The sequence below is a fragment of the Nipponia nippon genome, unplaced genomic scaffold (assembly GCF_047370975.1).
Source record: "Nipponia nippon isolate SJK-2023a ecotype South Korea unplaced genomic scaffold, ASM4737097v1 scaffold_7, whole genome shotgun sequence".
Lineage (NCBI taxonomy): Eukaryota > Metazoa > Chordata > Aves > Pelecaniformes > Threskiornithidae > Nipponia > Nipponia nippon.
Window position 1 is genome coordinate 34,905,336 of NW_028262391.1, and position 21,189 is coordinate 34,926,524.

Consider the following 21,189-nt stretch of genomic DNA (forward strand, 5'->3'; position numbering starts at 1 on the left):
TTCAAGGCCTTTGCTGATGGGCGGTTGGTGTGAAGGAGTCATTTGGCTGCCAAGCTGAAGGTTTTTAATTTAATATCACCTTAGGTATAGTTTGTCATTTTTGTTTTGTGGCAGTGAATGACAGTTTTATTCTATTACCTAGTCTGCTTGCTGTAATTTCCAGGATCTATTTTTTAATTAGTGTGCTGGTTACATGCAACAGTGCCTTATTTTCCAAGAGTTATCACCAACTTACGTGCACTATTAAACATGGATATCAGAACTGCTTCCTTATTTACTTTCATTTGTAATTTACAAAAACCCCCGTTGTGTTTGTTGCACATTAGAAACACAGAGAGCTTATAGCTTGTTCCAAAACCAGAAAATACTTAACCCAAGACAGTTAGTCCCAGCCTCATCAAATCAGTTGGCCTTGAGCCTCTTCATTAGTTAACGTCTGAGTAAAGAAGGAGCTCAGCTTGACTCGCCCTCCAAATCCTGTCTGAATTAACTCCATTTTGCATTTGTAGAAAGGAGTGCAGAGCAGGACCCACTGGGCCATTCACTGAGGACCCTTCTGCTGGTCTCCTTCAGGTAATTCAGGTTTTTCTCTGGTCTTTCCTTCCACCGGTATTTCAGGCAGTACAGAGTGCTGGGGGGAGCATCGGAGAGGAGCCGCCGCGGTGATGGGCCATCTGCAGCCCACTACTCTGGGGAAGCTGGGACCACTTGTGATTTCACACACAAGCAGCACTAATCTACAATAAATCTTATAAAATCAATAAAAATATGGAAAGTATATAATTTTTAAAGAAAAAACACATGAGACATGGCCATTAAGGGCACAGCCATTCTAATACCTGTGTCTGGTTGAAACTGCAATTAAAAACATTCCAATAATAAATCTGCTTTCAGTCTCGTTTAATGCTTTTAACTTTCTTGAAAGTTCAAGCTGGTATCCCAAAAATGTGCCAAGACTTTCACAATGTATTTTATAGACTCATAAATAAATATGGCAATTAATCTAAGCTATATTTCTTTCATATTTGATAAGAATTTATTATGACACTCACTCATTCAGTGCACAAAAACTCTAATGCACTTAAAATCGGATTTCAAACCAAACGTTTTATGGGAAAATATAGTATTGATCATCCATTTAAAGATATCATGTGATGATTCATAACCTGCTATAAAAAGGATCTTATGAGGACATTCAGAATGAGTTTTGTGGGCCATTCTCACCACAAAATCCCACGTACGAGATCTGTAGTGCTCAGTGATGTTTTATATTTCTGTTTGGAGTTTTCACCTATAATGTTATTATGATGGATAGCAGCTTTAAAATAAAACATTTTGCATATCTAAACTAAAATTAAATAAAGACTAATTTGTTAAACATACATTAGCATTTTTTGTCCATTTACACAAATTCATGCCCAAAATTTGTTCCTTTCAAGGATAATTTCCATAATTTTGGACGTGTTAATTCTGCGGTTTGTGCAATACACATCTGCTACCGTGTCCTTTAATAAAACCTGACCCAGGAGTCATACGACTTCGCATACTGCTCGTTGCTGGTTTTGTGATACACCCTCTGCCGCGCGCTGCTTGGGAAGCTGCAGCGGCTTGTGCTTTGACATGCCAGCAGCAGTAATCTGCAGTCTGCTGTCCTGGTCGCATGGGCCATCATTGGAAATGTTTTCAAAGCTGAAAAACTCTAGAAGATAAATCCCAAAAATGCAGGCTCCTGGGGTAATTTATTTGTACTTGAGACTGGGTGCAGAAGGAAGGGGATTGTGGCACACTGTACACTGCGTGCGGGTTCACATCCAGGCTGCACAGGACGGGCTTCTCCAGTCCATCATCATCAGCCTCCAGGCACTTTTCAGTGGAAACGTTGCTTTGGTTTTCTGTGTGTGTGGATCAGCTCTCAGAGCCCGGCTGGGGCTGGTGCGCAGCCACGCTGGCGATGAGAATGATTTCCGTGCAGAGGGAGGGTCAGGAGGAGGATAGAAATGGGAAATGTCTTTTTCCACCTTTGTAAATAATTAGTGTCTACATTTATGGACTTGACTGGTACCTTCTTCCTTCCCACTCTGCCTGCCCGCTGCCTCGCTCAGTTCCCGCAAGGGCCGTGGGGTGGCTCTGGGCCGCAGTGGGGTGAGCAGAGCAGCCCCCGGCTGCGTCCCAGCCAGCAAGGCCCCCCAGCCTCCGGCCCTACCTGGGACACGTGTCCTGCAAGTGCCTGGGGTTTTGCAGCAGTTGAAAATAGCTGAGTTCTCATCTCATTCTCTGAGGTTCTTAATGTAATGGCGTTTTCCTGTTTGAACAGCCCATAGTTGTTGCCAGCCTAATTATTTTCTGGATCGTTCCTTAATGCCATAGGCTTTGGGTGGTGACACCAATGCTTGGAGAGGCAGCAGAAGGAAATAAGTAGTGAAGGCTAAAGCACTTGGTTAAAGAAGAGTCTCATTTATAAATCAATTTTAATAACATATTTAAAAGCTCTCACATTTGCCTTTAATGTGCTTTCATTTCCCCCTTGGTCATTAATATTTAAAATATTTTTCTTTACTGATCTTTTTTCTATTGTGTCCTTTCTAACTTTCCTTTCTCTCTTTAATCTGCAAACAGTGAGTTTTTGAGAAATGCATAATCCATGAGAAATCCAGATAATTTGATACAGGAAAAACCTTCAATCCCATGAAAGAAATTTCAGAGGAGTTGAGTAATTGTTTAAAGTTATTCCAAACAGTTTAACTCATAAAAGGGTATATGTTTTCATTGATGGACTTTCAAAATGAGGAGGCCCTATTATTTCTACTAGGAAGCAATAATCAGCAATGAACTTTTAAAAAAAAAACAAACCTGTGGAAAACATTTTTCAGCAAGCCTGTCATGGAGGTGGCTTCATTCCACAGGTTATTTAAAGGCATGAGATTTGCTGAAAGTCTATTGTATTTGCATGCCAGGGGCCTCCTTTATTTTTGAAATGGGATTTGGGTTCCTTGGTTGTACACACCTCTCAGGTGGAGATCATCTCTTCAAATGTGCTGGTAAGGAAAAAAAAAAAAAGGAGAAGACCAAAGGAGGAGGGTCAATTACTGGCCTCTCAAGTGGGGTTGAGTAAAAACCTCAGACATATACTTTGGAGGATTCATCACATTTTATAAATAATGTGGATTTTATAAATAATATTAAAATGCAGCTATGATGTGGGTGATTGCAGCCACAGGTAGGTCTAGGAGCTCAGCCCTGCTCCCTGGCAGTGTAATTGGGAATTGCCCACCGGTGAGAGCAATTGCAGCTCCATTTAAGGATGGGGGAAGAGCTGTTTCTGTAAGGCCTCAGGTAAGTGGATTTGCTACACCTGGAGCAGGAGTGGGGCTGTGCTTTAGGATGAAATGTGTCTGGAGCAGGGGCATGAGCCCTGTGGCTGCAGGACCAAGGTGGGTGAGGAATGTGGTGGTGTCCCTGCTGTGCTCGTGTCTTCCAGCTGCATTCATACTAGGTCTGGGGAGTGCCCTGGGAGAGGCAGCGCTTACCAAGGGTCTTCCTGGGTGGTGGGAGGTGAGTGGGCAAATGGGCTGCAAAGTGGGGAGGTGGGTTCCTGAGGTTGCAGAGTAGCTCAATAGCAGAGGTAGGAGTTACCTCCCTACTTAGCTAAGGTACAGCACAGCATGTAGCTGGAGTAGCATATCCTCTTGGAGGAGGTACAGGAGCTAAATTTAACTTGTTGTAAATTCTCTAGACATAATGGGGAAACCTCTAGGAAAGAATTCATTTATGTATTATGAGGAGGTTCTATGGACAATGAAATGACATGCTTTATTGTGGAACAGAATAATGACTGCTCGTCAGAGCTACTGAAAAGGATTTTAGACACTTAACAGTACCAGTTTGATTTTTTATTATAATTTTATTACTTTAGTCATTAATTTATTGTGCCTAGGAAGAGTTGATCCTCTTCTTAGCTTGTGCTGGGTTTTATATTTTTATATATACACACACACCTATTATTTTCAATCTATTATTCATCTATGAATTCTTCATGATTTGTAAATGGGCGATGAAGCAAAGAATACCAAAATGTAACAAAGATGGAATGGGGAACTGCAACACTTATTATTTTGAAGGAAGAGTTTAAGATGAAGATGTTATTGTCTGATGTTTTAATATCTACTGGGGAAGTGCTATCGCTACTGTGGCTAGTTTGTATTTCTCTTGTCTTCTCATTTTTATAAAATATGTGCTGGTTTTTTGGTGGATGGGTTTCACACCAGTGACCTGTACTGATGGTAGTGATGGAGGAGACATTTGTGTATATTTCACTGGCTGTTGTTGAGAGCGAAAGATGAGTTGGTGGTACCAACCACTGAGGCAGCGAGCCTACCCGTGTGCCTCGCCAGGGCTCACGGGGTGACCCCGGGAGGTGCTACTTCTCCGAAGTTTCAATTGCATGTAACGGCACAGGCTCCCACAAGGCTGAACCCTAAATGATGGACAAAGGCTTGTTCATCTGCTTGGTTTGTTCCTTGTCAATCCACTCCCAGTGCCTCTTTGATTATGCGGAGCTAGAAAAAGCCTGAGTAAATACGCAGCGGACAGTCAGCAGCGCTGGAATAGCCTTGCTGTGAGGTCCTTGCCTGGCTTGCTTGTGCTCTTCATCACCTTCTGTGTAGTTTTACTGTGTAAAATTACTCAATAAAAATGTTGCCCCATAGGTTGTTTTACCCATACTTTTCTGTTAAGCCTAAATATTTATTCAACCTCCTTCCATTGCTTGTAGCCTGACTGTTATGGGGTTTCATTGTGGAAATAAGTAATTGCCTCCCTTATGTAGAATCATAGAATAACTCAAGTTGGAAGGGACCCACATGGCGTGCTAGGGAGGGGCTGAGCAGGCAGGGCTGCATGCCAGCCTCTGAGGGGCCCTGAGCATCGCAGCTGTGGGCACAGGTGGGAAACAGCCTCATTAGATCTGCCCCCACAGCCCTGGCCAGGCAGCTCCTGCTTGCAAACGACTTGTGGGCCCTCCCTGGAGGAGGGTCACCAGTTTGGGGGCTCTTCTGTTCAGGGCTGGGTAGCACCATGAGTGTAGTGGCCTTCTTTTGTCACCTCTATGCCTTTGGTTTGGTCATGTGTAACAAATAAGCCCGGGGCAGCAGCAAGCCAAGTTGAACATGTACCATGGTATGAATATTGGTTTATTTAATAAATATTAAATTAATTTCCTTATGAATGACTAAATGCTACATACAGACTGTATGCAGTCAGCCTCTCTAGTATTAATAGATATGATATCTGCAGGAGCAGTATCTAAACTGCTAAAAAACCTGTTGTTTGTAGGCATAGCGAGTGAACCCCCCAGGGAAAGGTTCAAACTGGTGTGGGAAGAATGTCCCTACTGCGCCAAAGGATGGCGGGGTTTTTTTGTTTAGATAATATCAGTTTAGTCTGCCCTTGTACTCCTTTTGTGCTGTTAACTTGCCCCTTATTTGTTCTTCCAGCCTGTTCTTCATCACTTCTGTATAGTGATGAAGCAGAGCTGTATTACTGGAGCTTAGAGAATGAGGGGTAACAGTAAGGGCTATCTGGCAGATCTTTGATGTCGAAGAAATGCAGAAAATATAAAACTCGGTGTCCTTCATAAGCCAGATTTGGTCATTAATGCAGTGTTACAGCAGGGTGTTCCTAAAGCCCCAGTGGTGGAAACCTCTTTGCTGTGTCGCAGTTGAAGGCCACGTGCTCCAGCATGGTGAGTAGCCAAGGCCCAGGGCAGCGTGCTGTCTGGTAACAGCAGAGCTGACTGCGGCTTGCATCAATGAGAGACACTGTTAGGTCAATTTAAAACCAGAGACTTAAAGTCAGTGTAATTATGCAAATGTTGCCCTTGCTATTAGCACTTTTGCCCCGATAGCTTTAGTGTATATTTTACAAATGAAGTTACTGTCACATTTCATTATGCTGTTTACTGACCCATTGCTTTGGAGATGCTGTTCTCGCTCTCGGGTATCGGCTGTTCCTGCCACCACGGTGTGTGTGCTCTCCCACACAGTGACACAACCCAGCAGAGACCCACCTCTGCCAGTGTTTGATGTGATAACTTTGAAGAGTTCTGTTAGTGTTCGATACAAGTTGAGACTGCCCCAAAACATTTTTTTTCTCCTCTCCTGAGTATTTCCCTGCAAATGTTACCCATTCTCACTAAACTCCAGTCAGCCTAGTTTCTTTTCAGAGCCTTCAAAAAAGGCCTTGGTACATTTAATTATTAAACCAGAAAACAAGGATTGTTTTGGGAAAGGTAGAGGGAAGCAGAGCAGGTGACTGAGATTCATTGGTTTAGCATTAGCCTAAAACTGCTTCTGTTAATTGAAAGCTTTACCATTAACTCAGTGGTGAAGTGTGTAGCTATTAAACAGAGCTGGTAAAAATCCCCCAGGGTTTTCACACGGTGCAGTGGAATAGCCCTCTTGGAGAAAGACCGAAAAAAGAAAGGCCCAAACCAGTCCATGCATGATGGGAATTATTAATATCTAACAAAAAAAGAAGAATAGTTGACAGCAAAAATCCCTTGGAAAATCTTTGCGTATTTTGAGGTTACACAAGACAGATTATGGTTTTTAGACCTAGAATAATAAAATCTGGGACCTCGTTTTAGTAGATGCCCCTCTAAGTTTTGCAAGCTTCTCCCTGCCCTCTGATGGCCACAGATGTTGGAGTTGGGGCGTGCCACAGGGGGAGCAGGGCTGCCAGCTCCCTGCAATGAGACATTAACCTTCCTTGGAGAAGGCTCAGGCTCAAATTTTGTTGGCTTAGGGATTTTCTTAAAGAGCCTTTCCCAGGATAGGTGATGGTAACTCTTTAGGGAGCGAGCATGCAGGGAGGCTGGCTTCTGCCCTCCCAGGGCCAACCGCTCATTGCTCCCTACGTGGGTCTAAGCAACCTGCTGCTCACAGCGAGCTGCTTTCCTCTGGTTTGGCCTTTTGTTCAATTCCACTAAGTAAGCTGAAAAGAAGAGCCTCTTAGGCTTTCTGCTGATGTTGGTAGTGTTGTAAGGGGGGTCAAGCTCCAAGTCGCATTCATTCATAAGCGGGTTTGGCACAGCAGAATCTGTCCAGGAGTGCAGTGCCTTCACTGGAGCTGTCTCTAGATGTTTACTTCCCTTAAAGACATCCTGGTTCAACTAATGCAATTCTCAGTTTAAACTCTTGTAAACCCTCTCTGTGTGCACTCAACATCAGCCTGACTCGGGTTCGCTTGCTATCGGACTTTAACAAGAGCTAATCAGTTTAAATGCATCTGCAGTTGGGTTTTGCATCAGTTCAATGAGGTCAATTTAAAATTGATTTCCTAAAGCTATTGTAGGGCTTCCCGTATTGACAGGTCAAAGAATTATTGAACACCAACTTAGTAACAATCCAGTTTGCATCGCAGCATCTTCATCACTATGTCAGTGCCTGAGCACTTCAGGAGCCACTGTTTGTAAATCAGAAGGGAGAAATAAATAAAAGTGGAGAGTGATGTGAGTAACAGTCCCTTTCATGAATCCAGGCCATTGTTGAAAGCACATCAAGCTGTTGGTAGATAAATATTTTTCTGGAGTCAAGAACAGAGAAGCATGTGACATTTCAATTACCACTGTTCATATTTAAATGTAAATAAGTGGCTTCTTTATAATTCAACAAACCTTATAATTACGATCTTCTGATATTTTCATAGCACTTGCAGCAACATATGGCACTTCAATAAGCAAACAAGGCAAGGAATGGAATTAAGAATTTCTGTGATGTTTGTTTGTGTGTTTGTGGCCCTGTTATAACCCCTTTGTTTTAAATACCTCATTTCTTAATTTAGCAGTTTATATAATTGGAATGAATTTACATGGAACAAAACTGAGCCTTGTGGTTAGGTTACTGCTTATGTCCTTAATCTGATGTAGGAGTTTTCTGCTGGGAAAAAAATGACTCCAAGCAGCTCAATAGTGCTAAAAAGTATTGCCAAAGCTAAATGATCATTAAGGACTGCATGGGTCAGTGCCTTATTAGTGTAAATTATTTTAGCTCCTGCAAATCCTCCGGTTCAGAGCATCATGCTGATAAGAGTTTCAGACTACAATCTGTGCGAAGACTATAAAATATTGATTTGACTTGTAATGTTTCTTGATATCTATGACTCAATTCACAAGACCTGTGCAATATCAAGGCTTGAACTTGGGGGGAACACTCAGGCCCTGACCTAATTCAGTAAAATGCTTCTTAACTGAATTTTAATAATAGTATACAGTAAGGTACATAGCAGAACCTAGGCTTACTGATCAATATGGAAAGTGTAGTAATATTTTATACCAAAAGAGTTTGTTTATAATCTCCTTCCCCAGCCTCTGACCCCTGTTCTGCTTAATGTACAAGTTATTGTTTTCAATATACTAAAATAGAGAAGGGAAATGAAGCTGGGAACTCCTTAGGCAACAACTGTGTTGCAGTGCATGTCTGTACAGCACTGTGCTGTTCTCTGCAGGCATCCCAGGGAGGCACCATCAGATCTGCTGTAGATAACCATTGCTTAGAATTGTCTCGGAGTTTGTGCCGAGTTTATTCCCCGTGCCCTCGCTTTAGTGGCAGAATGCCAGAGCTGGCTGGAATGCAGCAGAAAATGAGGTGGCACTGAAAAAACATCCTCCAGTTTGTGGGGGTGGCTGGTGCTGTTTGGCAAGGGAAAAGCAGCAATAAGGGCTTGCTCTGCTCTGGATCGTCCATAGTGGATCTTAGAAAAACAGGGTGTTAGCTTTTGCAGCAGCGCTGTAGGAAAGCCGTCCTGCCACAGCATTGCCCACCCTCACATTGTGCGTCTTCTTTAAATGCCGCTGGGTGATGTTGCAGAACAGCGAGACTGGAGGTGTGTGTGCGCTCCCTTAGTGAGTGATGGTCACTAAAGTGTGGTTTCAGGCTTCTGCTGTCTCTGAGGAGGCTTGCGTTTTTCTGGCCACAGAAGTACTTCCAGAGTTTTTGGAGCTGCTTAACTCTTATGCCCAATTTGGTTGCTGATAAGCAAAGAAATGGTAATTCAACTGAGTTGTGATTAAATAAATAAAAAGATAGGGAGGGAATCAAACTGTAGCTTAAAAGGGAGTGCAGCTACAATGAGACTTATATCACACAGTGTAAATGATTGGGATGGTGTAATAAAATATTCACAGAGCCTCTTGAAGTACATGTTCTATAATATACATTTTAAAATAGCATTGGGTGTTATTGGCTGAAAGCAATTTATCATTCACAGTGAATTTCAGATGTAGCAAGCTCTTGCACTGAGCTAATGCTCAGTTTATTCCTTTTTACTCAGTATTTTGTAATATCCTCCAGAATTAAATCAGTATTGCTATTTGAAACTTTGAAGCCAAGTCATGTCTGCGTGGCTCTTTTTTTTTTTTTTTTGGGGGGGGGGCGGGGGAGGATGAGAGCTTGAGACTTTGAATGGGTCATTCCCTGCAAAGCGCAGCACTGTTATTCTGAAGCACTGGCTCAAGGAAACTGGCTTTGCAGTTGCTGCTGTTTGTGTCAAGGCAAGTGTTGTACACAATATATGAAGTGTAGCGTAAATAATTTAACTAGCCTTTGAACATGGAAATAGCAACATGATAAAGTAGCAAAACATAACAGGTTTCCAGCCAAACACATCACTGACTAGTTAGCCTAGCTAAAACAAACAGTTTTTTTTTCTCAAGTGAAACTGATTTAAATGCAAGGAAAAGGCTGCAGAAAGCTGTGTTTGCAGATTAACAGCACCCTGGTTATTTGCAGCTGCAATAACTTCCCCACTGGCAGCTGAGCTGGGAGCGTGCACTTTGGAAAGAAGGAAGGTGAAAGTGGGTGCAGTTGCGTGCATGGTGAGGGAGATTTACTGGCATCCATGGCAAAGTCCCTGTTTGACTGAGGGGTGACGTTTCAGCATGGTGATGGTAAAAGTAGGGGGTCTTAGAAAATCCCAGGTCAGACTTTCAGCTGGAATCATCCCACTGACCTTAAGGCACTCCAGATCTGCTTGTTCACCTGCAAAATTTAAGGATAATATTTTTTCCAAAAATATACAGAAGTAATTTTATATCCCTGCCAAGTAATATCGCTCCAGATGAATGAGTTGTGTTTGTGCTGCAGGCTCTCTGGAGTCTATCCCTCCGTTTCCAATAGCACACAGAAAGTCATATTTTGAAAGCCACTGTGTTGTCACACCAAGGATTTTCTGAAATGAAAGTCTAATTTGTGAATAAACTTGCAGGACTGACACTTGTGTGAGTTTGCGCCTGCCTGAGCGGGGAAGCTGATAGCAGCACGCACGCGGGAATGCTAAGCTCCTTTTCTGATCCGGAAAGGCAAGGAGCAGCCCTTGCAGAGCGGTGCTCTATTGAATCTCTCTTGGTTGAATGGTTGCAAGCTTGTGTTGTGTATTATCCTAAAAAAGCCTTAGGCACAAGATTATCTCTTCTTGCACATCTTATTTTAGGCATCAGCAGCAGTGTGTACAGCAGGCAAATTTACTATTGGAACTATCAATAAAACATAGTTTGTCTGTTAAATTAATATTTGTGGAAAAAAGCTCCCAAGGTTTTTATTCCCCCCCCCCCTTTTTTTTTTTAATTATTACAAAGCCAGTCTTAAATCTTGCTGTAGGTGGAGATGTGCCCTCCTAAGACTGTCAATGCTTAAGGATATGTAGGGTACCTGGGGGGCCTTATTATTGGCCAATGGTGTCAAGGGAGGTCTAAACTAAAACCTAATAATGATTAAGTTAAATGACTTCAAGTACTATTTTGGGCTTGTTCCATCACAAATGCCCTTCCTGGGGGGGGGGGGGGCAGTTTTCAGCCAGCTGAGGAGTGGTGAGTGGGGGCTGGGTTGGGAGGCACAGCGGTGGGAAGTGATGATGATTTCATCTGTCTTTTTGTTCACTGTTGTGATGACAGAATTGGGAGCAGCCTTTTGCTGTGCTGGCTTATGCAGTTCTGTGATTAAGGCTGAAACCCCTTTATTATAAAGCTTATTTTCAATGTGATTCCTCCTTTCTTTCTCTGGAGGAAAAGTCATAATATCTTTCCTTTTGAAGCAGTGTCTTCTGGGACATTAGGTAAAAATTATGATACTTTAAATATGTTGCCTATGATTTTTTTTTTTTCCTGAAATTTATTTTAATACTTTTGGGCTTATTTTTAACTCCTGGAAAGCTTGGCCTAGAAACTTGATTTGTTTTGTTTGGCTGGGCTAACTGAGAATAAGGATGTCTGGGTGTATTTTGGAGGGAAATATGAGGATTAAAGACCTGTTTTGGTGTGTAAAAATTATTGTTTATAATCTAAATGGTTAGAAATGGAAATAGAGTTGTTTCTGGCTCAGTTTACTGGAACCAAATGAGCTGAGGGAGAAGGAAGTGTGCAGGAGAGGCACCTGGGAAGGAAAATGAAGCATGGAAGGGCTGTAGAGGAGGTGGTTCAGGAATGGCATCATTGAAATGTGGACTTCGGGAAGCTATAAGGCTGGTACGTCACTCTCTCCTCCATGTATGCACTGTCTGATTTCATTTTCTTCGTTAGAACTACTGGATATGAAGTACAGCAGAAACTAACAGTACAGCAGTATGTAGGTGTAAACCAAGAGATGTCACCAAGGTCTGCTCATCTCACACCGTTGTGCCTCAGGCCTAGCTCAACAACGAGGGTCTTGGAATCCCATTGTAGTCATTGATCTCCTGGGACTGCATGAAAGCTTGGTGTGGCAGGTTTGCCTAGTACCCTCCGAACTGGTACTTACAAGAACAGTATTTGTGGTGGGATGAGTAGTCAGTGCCTGACATTACTGACATCCAGCATGAACCCCAGCTGTGGGCACGGTTATCTTACAATACACTGGATGTCTTTTTCTTAGCTTGCTGCAGTTAGACTGTTATAAGCTTTTGAGGAAATGATTGCTTCTCATCAACAGGTGTTTTTTTGATGATTGGAGGAGTGCAAGTACTTTTATTCAATGACAATTCCAGCCTTAATCAGATGCACACCTTGGGTAGCAGGCATATATTTGTTGTAGATGCATTGTGCTTTCAGTGGAGTTTGAAGGTAGGAGGTGAGACAAGTGAATGTTGCAACCACTGGATGAAGGGATGCAGAGTAACCCCAAGAGAACTGAGTTGATCCTTTGGTTTGGCAGCTCCCTGGTGCAGGTGGCACATGGTGGTAGGTTCAGACAGACCCTGGCTTATTGGCTGTGCTGTTTGCAGCAGCTTTCAGCGGGAACGAGGGCAATGGGAACGAGCAGCTAAACCTCACCAGGTACTCAGGAGAGGCTCTTCTGCCTTTTGGTTGACCAGCATGGCCTTCTTATAACTAGTCCTGCAGGATTTAGCCAATATTTGGTTAGACTTTCTGCTACAGAGGAAACTTCAGGCATCATATTGATTTGGCCCAAGATATTACATGTGTGTATTTGCCAGCAAAGATGCGCAGGAATACTAGTGCTCTGTTTTAATACAAACTCAGCTGTTTGCTGATCAGCAGTGACTATTTAAATTGACCAGTCTGCCTCACCCTGGCTGGAGATCAAGGGATCAGCACTTAATTTCATTCCTTGAATAAAGATTTTTTATATATATATATATCTCCACATGGAAATATCAGAACATGAAAGGTTAAATCAATATGGAGTTTTACATTGCTTAAAGGGCATTTGCATCAAAGCAGCCATGAATGCAATTCACTTGTTTAATGAATTTTTTATGCTTATTTAATGAATTTCACAAAGGTTTGGTGTTTTTCATAAAATGGATAAGGACTTCCAGTTTTATGAAATAATAAAAATGGAACTGAAGTTATGAAATGAGCAATCTCATTAGTTAGGCATGATATATTCATATGAAAGTGTACATGTTTCTGAATTATTGCAAGCAGCTCTATTGCTCGAACTGTAACTCGTTTTAATAGTATTGCAAATATGCCTTTAGTTAAGATATCAGAAAGTGACAGAAAGAAATTAGATTTTGATTGCTAATAACGATTTAATTAATACTTACTGTATTTAGCATACTATGGATGCGTTCTTTCTTTAGAAAGTGTATGCTTGTGTTCTTCATTGGTAGATAGTGAAATGCAGTACTATTTCCAGCCCTTCTTTGCTAGAATTCTAGCTTAATTTTGTGTTTGCAGAGCTTTACCCTCTGTTTTATTATCCTGATGAACAGACGAAAATATTATGATGGTCTGCTAGTAGTAAGAACGTGTGCCTTATTTTACACCTTGGTGCTTCTCTAATTTAATGTACTTTTAGAATTGCATCATCTTGCTAAAAAGTTCTCCCAACCTGATGACACCTCAGGAGTGAGAGGAGATTGTGTGAGCATCTCTTAGTTAAATAACGTGTCTGGGTGCCCATACGCTGCAGTGTTGCTTGCTGGTGGGATGTTGTGCTCCTCAGCTTCTCAGTACAAGGACATAGACCTGTTGGTGCGGGTCCAGAGAAGGGCCACAAAAATGATCAGAGGGATGGAACACCTCTGCTATGAGCAAAGGCTGAAAGAGCTGGGGCTGTTCAGCCTGGAGAAGAGAAGCCTGCGGGGTGACCTTATTGCAGCCTTTCAGTACTTAAAGGGGGCTTATAAGAAAGATGGGGACGGACTTTTTAGCAGGGCCAGTAGCTTTAAGACAAGGGGTAATGGTTTTAAACTAAAAGAGGATAAATTCAGACTGGATATAAGGAAGAAATTTTTTACAGTGAGGGTAGTGAAACACTGGAACGGGTTGCCCAGAGAGGTGGTAGATGCCCCATCCTTGGAAACATTCAAGGCCAGGCTCTGAGCAAGCTGATCTAGTTGTAGATGTCTCTGCCAATTGCAGGGTGGATGGACTAATGACCTTTAAAGGTCCCTTCCAACCCAAAGCATTCTATGAGTCTCCTCGATATGATGAGTCTCCTCGATATGATGAGTCTCCTCGATATGATGAGTCTCCTCGATATGATGAGTCTCCTCGATATGATGAGTCTCCTCGATATGATGAGTCTCCTCGATATGATGAGTCTCCTCGATATGATGAGTCTCCTCGATATGATGAGTCTCCTCGATATGATGAGTCTCCTCGATATGATGAGTCTCCTCGATATGATGAGTCTCTAGCAGGAGCAGCAGCAAGGCTGCTTCTTGCCCTCCTGTGTGGAAAGGACAGATGGATGTAGTCATCTTGTCTTATTAAATTGTGTATTTGAAAGCTGCTGCCCTGATTTCAAGCACATGGCATTATCTTTGAGTTCAATGTGGTTGCTCATGGGCACCAAACTGCAAGCCTGGACCAAGGTGTTGCTATGCACTGACTGATTCCTGTTGGCTTCTGTGTGTTTCCAGGCTCCCTGCCTGGCTGGGTACCGCCACACCAGTTAGGAGATGTACCTCAGTACTATTCACCAGCCTGGGTATTTTCATTGTGCTAGGGTTACGGATGATATCCAAGTGCGTTTCCTTCATCCCTTCCCTCTATTACAGCCAAACTTTTCCCTTTACTTTCTGACATTTTGCAATGACTTATGAGTGCCCTATCCAAAGCAGCTTTTACAATGTGCCATAACCAGAATATTAAACTACATGCAGTGAAGCAGCTCCAAGTGGAGTAAAGGAATCCCACTGCCCTGCCCTGCTGGTTTACAGCCCTCATGCTCTGCCAAGGCAGTGGGCAAAAATATTGCAGTAATAAGAGGTAAAGCTGGACTTTCAAAATTAATGATCTTGCCTTATTAGACATCCACTGTGCTGTACTCATAAGTAATCTTGTTAAATATATGCATTAAGACACAACAAGGCAGGGCAACACAGTAGGATAATGGTCCATCATCAGTGGTTATTAGAGGGATAAAGAGAAATGAAAGGCCTTTTCACCTGTGGAGTGTTGTTATCCCACTCTTTGGCATGCTTTGAAGCCTTCTTGTGATTGTGCAATAAGATACTTAAAGGAAAAAAACCAGCATTTACATCTGGTGCTGCTCTGTCACCTCCAGCAGAGCATAAGTGTGCAGGTGGCACTGGTGCTGTGCCCGTGCCGCAGCAGAGCGGGGCTGTTGGGCAGAGCAGCTCCAGCCTGCCTGGCCCTGGCAGTGGTGCTGGAGGGGGGGGTGCCTCCTCTGTTAGAGCCCCTGCTGAGTGTCGCAGGTCCCCAGACTGCTTGCTTTTGGAAGCTCGTGGTGCTGTATCTGCACTACTGAGATGACTTGTCTGGGCTGGATTCAGGATGATTTTGCACAATGCGGGTTTTGTCTCTGTTATGCCTCAGGTGTGTAAATATTGGTGTATTTATTCTTAGAAATCAAATTCAGCATAAGTCTTTTGCACCTTTAAGACTTTAAAGAACAGGTTGGGGCTCTATGTGCTCACACACTGATAACGTCACTCCACGGAGGGGGTATGTGGATGTAATCCAACATCTTCCAGCTGGGGAGGCTGCTGGCCTGCCCAGAGCATGGAGGGTCCTGTCCCTTCCCTTTCCTGGGCTGGGCCCTCTTCTCTTTTCACAGACTCTGAGGCCTTGCAAACTAGAGAAGCAGCAGTGTTTTGCTCCTGAAGACAGCATTTTATGAAAGCAGCAGAAGTGTGGCAAGGTTAGATGATTTTTTTTTTTTTCCCCCTGTATCATGCAGCAAATCTGTACTTGAGCCAGGCTTGGTACCGAGGACTCATGAGACCACAGCAGCAGCTTGTCCAGTGCTCTGGGTTTGGTGAGGCGCAGGAACCTTCCTGGAGCTCAGCCAGCCTAATTACAGTGCACCTATTGTGGGCAACAGTACCAGAGAGTTTCATAGCGTTGCACCAGATTTAATAACTAGCTGGTATTTAATTTGTGGTGTGAAATAACATCTCTTATTATATCTAACATAAATATTTACTTGAGAGATTCAACTAAAAAAACATTTGCTTGCCTTCAAAGCCTATCAATTTCTCATCTGTGGCTGACAAAGAAACCTTTGAGTGCTTAAATTCATTTCTAGAAATTAAATTACAATTTTCAACACTAAAGCTTCTGTGATTCCAGACACTTTTCCTTTCCTTTTATTGTGTTTGACAGCAACTAGACTCTCAAGGTAAGTGGTGGAGTGTAGTCTTATGTAAATGTAAAGCATAAAATGAAAACTGGGGGGAAGAAAAACATTTAAGGTAGGAAATTAGAACAGTTATTGAGTTCCACACTATGGTTAATGAGTGTGCAGAAAGAAAACATCTTCTTGGCCTAGTGAGCTGGAGCATTACAACTGTTGCAACACTTCTTCTGTTTTTAGAAGGAAATAAGTAATAACCCCGACACATGGGAAGTCTTCAGTTTGCATTTTTTAATGCCTCAGGGGAGTGCAGTGTTTCTGGTTTAGAATCTGTTAAAATTTTCTTTAAAAGGCAGGTTTTGTTCTGAAACCAAAACAAAAATTAACATATTAAGCATATTTGTAGGTCAGGAGTTTATGGGAGAAAGCTTGGCTGCTTCACCAGGACATGGCTTTTTCAGAATTGTTCAGCTGAGGTTATAGGCTGTGGAGGGAAGACTAAAAATTACTGTCCCTCACTGAAATAGATTCAGTGTATTCGGGATTTCTGCTATGATGCCCTGGGTATAATTAAAAGCATGCTGTAATCGCACTGGAGCAGAGGGGGGCTGTGTGTTTGTGTGCAGGTTCTCAGTTTTGGGGTGCTTTGCCGTCCTGCTGGGAACGGGAGGCTGGGATGGGACAGTGCTGCCCAGGTGAACCCTCTCACCATTTACTGACTGCAGCCAGAGGTTGTAAATGTTACCCCTCTGTCTGGGAGCAGAGGAGAAGACATGTCTAAAGCTTGTTGGGGATGTGCTGTAGCATCCCATTGGAAGTCCCTTTTTTCGATGTTGCTGGTAAGCTTATACTGTCCTTACTGTAATACTTTAACTGGACTTTTGTCATGTGTGGTTGGTGCTAAAATACCTGGGCTAAATTGTCCTATGCTGAACCGAGTCCTGAGATAAATTGATTCAGTTTTTAAGGTATGTGGCACAGTGTTGTGCAGTTAAAAGATATCTGAAATTGCTGTGAATACATCCTTGTGGTTCAGCCAAGGTATAGGGCCATTTAGCCTGAATTAATAAAAGTTGCTTCTCCCCTGGGCTAATGAGCTGTATGGGGTATCCTACTAACACAGTTGTGCAGCCTCTAGTATCTCACTGAACGTTTTATGAGGTGCAGTACGCGGTTTTGCACGTTGCTGCATCGTGCAGTTTAGAATATGCTTGCACACTTCATGTGCTATTTAAAAATCCCTTTCATGCAAAAGTTGAAGTATTTTCATCTCCTGATGCTATTACTGAGCAAGCTGATCAATATTTATCTTTTCCAGGCTACGATGTTCATTGTCATTGACACAGTGTGGCTGGATTCCTTCAGTCTGATAAATAACATCCCAAACAAAAGTAATTGGGATTTTTTTAATGATGCTTTCATTGGGAAATATCTCAGGGCCAGGCTGGAGCTTATGGTTGAAGCTGGAGAGGGGATGTTTAAAGTCTACCAGGTATAAATAATGTGGGACAGGGCAGGGACCCTCAGTCCAGTCCCTCTCCTGGGCTGGGAGGAGCCAGGTTGTGAGCGCAGGGGGCTGGCATGCCCAGGGAGTGATTCCTGAGCCTGCCTGGGCTCATTTGCCCCTCTTCTCTCTTTTGGCCAGAAACTTCACTTGGGTCCTGAAGCTAAAGGATTGACTGACACTGTGATATTCTGCAAAATGGCCAGGTTGTGCCCAGCTGGCATCAACCCCCGTCCCCTCCCTCCACAACCTGCTCTGGCAAAGTTTTCTGCTCGGAGCAGGAGCAGCAAGGCTTTGTTTCTTGCTGCCCTGAATGGCTGGGAGCAATCGTGTTTGTGCTCTGCCCCTTGCTACCTCTCAAATTTAAAAGCTGCTCTGAAGTTTGTATTACCTTTTTTGTTTCCCAGAGATGTGGAGCTTAAAATTAAATCGTTCAAATCTGGATCAAGATTAAATAATTTGGGTCAGGGCATAGTCTCAGATGCCCTCCAGGAAACAGAGTCAGTGGTTAACCTAATCAGCTCCTGTAATTCCACCAAATTCAGCTGAAACAGCATTTTTCCAGTAGAAGGAAACTTGAAGCTTAATAGCAAGCATCCCGATTTTGTAACTGCTTGAGAACAGTTTTGGCTCTGGTACTCGGAGCAAAACCCAGAAGCAGTGTTAGGGCTGGTGCTCAGCAGCGGGGTCCTGGTGCTTCATGTGTGTTGTGATGCCTTTTGCTTAGTATCATGTAATAATTAAGGGTGGTTCTTTGGGTTAGAATAGTTCAGAAATTACATTGCTGATTTAAAGAAGTACACGGGCAAGTTTGCAAACTAAAATAGAGATTAAACCAAACCAAAAACTTTAGTGGTTGTCAGTGAAGTTTGATTTTTACTTTTGTATGTGTCTATACACAGTATATACATACACTTTTTAATGCCTCCAGAACTTGCAGCCTTCCCTAGAAAGGACTCTGATCCGTAAAGGCTTGTCCTCCATAAAACACAGTGGCCTCATTGAGCTCCAGCCTGCAGAGGTGCCAGGGAAACCTGGGCAGATACTGTGTGAAACTGCAGCTTTTTGCCTGATAATGCCATTTTATTCGATCAACTCCAGAAGCCTTAAGACACACTTGGAGGAAGTTGGGCATCTAATTCCACTGGTGCCTTTAAAACTCTTCCTTGTCTTGTGTCTGTCCTTTTTTTTTTTTTTTTTATCACTCCATATGCACCTTATGAAAAGTTACTGGGAAAAGACATAAAACAGCTTGTTTTGAGAGGCTGGGGTGACCCAGGTTTGATATGTAACTGTGCTACTGGCCATCAGCAGCTCTCTGCCTCCTCCAGTGCCATGGTCCCACTGCAGCCCCTGCGGCCCCTCACTGAAAGACATTTGTAGAAAAGATTTTTCCACTTGGAGTTGAGCAGACTCCCGGTTGCATTCAGTGCCTGCTAAAGTAAAAGGAGAGTCCGATGGGGCCCCAAATGTCAAGCTCTTGGGGCTGCTACATATTTCTCTGCTTGGGGGAGAGGCCAAGTGTTTGCAACTTTAGAATGTAAAATGTAAAAGCACTTGGTTGTCACATGCCATTAGCTGTTTAAAGCATGACATCTCAGGAAATGCTTCATCGTAATCCTCCAAATGAAGAAATCTGAAGTGAACTTCAAACTGTTTGCTCAGTTTGGGTATCACGTTACAGGGTCAGATAGTGAACTCAGAGTTGTACCTACTCTCAGATTGGTTTAAACTGCAGTCAGACAGTTCAAGTCCTGAAAAATCAACTTTCACATTTTCTTTACTTTTCATTTACAAGTAAAACCTAGGAGCAATGCCTACATGACAAAGCTTGTCCCAATACTCTTCTCCAGCTGTTTTCCCTGAGACACCTTTTGCTCAACAGCACTGTTGGTTTAGCTTTATCATCTGCTCGAGTTTGCTTTCCTCTTCCTGCAACCAGATGAGTAATGGGAAAAGCTGCATTGAAAGTATGTATGTTGGCTGCCTGGGCTTTTGCCTGCTGCAACTAGTTGTATTTCGCCCCAAAAAGAAAAGCTTGGATCTATGATGTTACGTAAGGCAGAAAGTGGTTCTGATGTGTTTGGTTTTGCTCCTTAGTAGTATTTTAGTTGTCTTGCTCTGTTAAGTGGTCCAGTGGAAGATGTGTATGGTATGTAAGGACTGGCAATAATGGCTCGCCAAGGCAGCCAGTGAAAACAGCTTTGTAGTCATCCTGACATGAAGCTGTTCCACTAACAGAAGTATGAAAACAGAAATTATATAGTGTTGCGTGGAACAAAGTTTGTTCAGCTGTGATGCTCAAAGGTCCTATTAAGCTGTCAGTTTGGTCTGCTTTGTCCTTGATTTTGCTCTACCAAAATTTAACATGGTTTCAGTTCTCTGAGCCAAACCCTTCCAAACTGACCTCTGTCTCCGCCCAGGTTAATGCCCTTCAGAAAGATTTTTTTTTTTTTTTTCCTTACTTCAAGATGTCGTGATTGTCTCTGGTCAGAAGTCCTTCATTCCTTGTTTATTATCCTTTTTTTAACATCATGCTCCATATTCATCCCTGGGTAACTCCAGGGGGCTAATTTGCCTCTGGCTTCTGGTAACAAAGAGGGTGGGTGTGTTTGTAGCTGGTGGACTGATAGCTGTGCAGCATGTTAGCTGTCCCTAATGTTATTCAAATTAAATCCAGGGCTGGGTGAGAGTCTTTGTGCAGATGAATTCATATATCCTTGTGAAGAAAGCACAGATACTAGTGGACCTGACAGTGAATTTAATGATGGTGGCAATAACAAGAAATGCATGATTACTGGTGATCAGGGCTAGACTTATTTATTTAAAAGGTCTGTACAGTTGAGTATTGTTTTTACTTTTTATAAAAACTTTTCCTATTACTTTTTTTGATAGAGGGAAAATATTACATTTCCATTAAAGTATGTCATCGGGGTCATTTTTGCTTAATTTCCATGTTATTCCTCTCTGATTTACTTCAGAATGCTATTACTGATGTTTGCTTGTTAGATTGCTTCCCGCACTGTACTGAGCAGTGTGGCTGTCTCTTCCCTGGAAGAGTCCTCTGGTCCTGACGTGGGCATAAACCAGGCTTCCATTTGATCAGGCTTCTTGCTGGCTAGCGCAGACCCCGCTTGTCGTGCTGTAGGTATTAATCATCCTGCTCCTCCTTTGCTTGTGCCATAGCATCCTGCTGGGGCTGAGCCTCTTATAATCCATCTTCACAAGATGAGGGTCCCCTTAGAAAAGGGGAAGAAGAGACCATCACATCTTACAAGTACAGTAATAGTACTAAGCAATGTGTAATGTATGTGACTGTGAATCATCTGCTTTTGCTTGTTTTAATATTGGAGACCAAGGGATGGGCAAAGGGATAAAGAGAACTATGACTTAAGAGGTTTGCCTTAAATTTGTCAATCCCTTGTACAACATCTGCATGTTGTTTTCCTTCCTTCCCTGCCACTTTAGAGAGCGCTGGATCAGTGAGGAACAGATAGCTCAGTTCATAAAGCAGTGCTTCTGTAAACTATACACAGTTGGGGAATGTGCTTCTGGTGGATTTGTTCCATGAAATGCAAAGGAAGGATTCATGAGTACATAAAATAACAGCCTAATCAAAGAAATAAACAAGAACAAGTCTGTAAT

At 42.7% G+C, this 21,189-nt stretch overlaps 1 protein-coding gene across 4 annotated transcripts in view; it reads left to right on the forward strand.

Annotated features, from left to right (window-relative positions):
• The first annotated feature begins 3,332 nt into the window (after nt 1-3,332).
• LOC148050999 (uncharacterized) overlaps nt 3,333-21,189 on the forward strand; it is a 269,483-nt gene continuing 251,626 nt past the window's right edge. For 2 of the 4 annotated variants that reach the window (XM_087740409.1, XM_087740405.1), the window contains exon 1: nt 3,333-3,431. The gene's annotated coding sequence lies outside the window, so the exon portion shown is untranslated. Of the gene's footprint in view, nt 3,432-15,534; nt 15,606-21,189 lie in introns of those variants that run through there. The other 2 variants (XM_087740406.1, XM_087740407.1) reach the window with 2 other exon arrangements.